The sequence below is a fragment of the Micropterus dolomieu genome, unplaced genomic scaffold (assembly GCF_021292245.1).
Source record: "Micropterus dolomieu isolate WLL.071019.BEF.003 ecotype Adirondacks unplaced genomic scaffold, ASM2129224v1 contig_10984, whole genome shotgun sequence".
Taxonomy (NCBI): Eukaryota; Metazoa; Chordata; class Actinopteri; order Centrarchiformes; family Centrarchidae; genus Micropterus; species Micropterus dolomieu.
In genome coordinates this window covers 1-998 of record NW_025739970.1, presented here as the reverse complement: position 1 = coordinate 998, position 998 = coordinate 1, and the positions used below count along the sequence as shown (strand labels likewise).

Genomic DNA, 998 nt, shown 5'->3' with positions numbered 1-998 from the left:
ATTGCACATTACATGTTTGTGCTCGTTACATTTTTATTTAACATTACTTAACATTACACTGGGTTTGAGAGTCTTCGGGGTGTGTTGACTGACAGTAGTTTAAGCTGTCATTGATTGCATTGCACATTACATGGTTGTGCTCTGTAAGTGAAAAACGGCTTAAAGTTACAGAATTCCTTGTAGCTATGCAGTGTTATAAGCAGCCTGGATTGAACGCAGCAGCTGATACAACATTCATTATAACCCAAGCGACTTGAGAGTTGACATGGACTCTAGCTCAGAGACTTGAGACTTGACTGGTTTCCATACTTATGACATGCTCAGTTTAAATACCTCCAAACTTTGTGGGAACATTTCCGTACTAACCTCGTTACTGATGCTAAGCTATGATTGGATTATCACTGTTCAGGGAGGGGTTTAACAAACCGTTCGAGTTTAATGATGCCAAGTTAGGCAGCTCTATACTTTTGGTTAGGCAACACCATCAACATTTCATGGTTGTGTTCTGTGAAAAACATGTTACAGGTTTATTGTTAATCATGTAACATAACAGGTTTGAGAGTCTGCGGGGTGTGTTGACTGAAAGTAGTTTAAGCTGTCATTGATTGCATTTCACATTTCATAGCGAAAAAGGCTTCCGAAAGTGGCTGTGATGGCCGAGTGGTTAAGGCGTTGGACTTGAAATCCAATGGGGGTTCCCCGCGCAGGTTCGAACCCTGCTCACAGCGTCCTTTATGATGACACAGTCTAATATTTGAAAATGTTCCGGAGGCTATGGTCGCTGGTTTGAGGCCAGCACGGACTGAACACATTGCTGAAGGTGCCCTTGAGCAAGACCCTGAACCAGAGAACCAAACGCCGACTGCAAACAGGTTACAGGTTTATTGTTGATCATGGAACGTTACAGTGTTATTTAATTATAATGTTACCCTGGTTTGAGAGTCTTCGGGGTGTGTTGACTTACAGTAGTTTAAGCTGTCCTTGATTGCATTACACAT

At 42.1% G+C, this 998-nt stretch overlaps 1 non-coding gene across 1 annotated transcript; it reads left to right on the top strand.

Moving 5' to 3' along the window:
• Positions 1 to 646: 646 nt before the first annotated feature.
• On the top strand, positions 647 to 728 carry trnas-uga. The gene has a single exon. It is a non-coding gene; the product is annotated as a tRNA-Ser (tRNA).
• Positions 729 to 998: the final 270 nt, after the last annotated feature.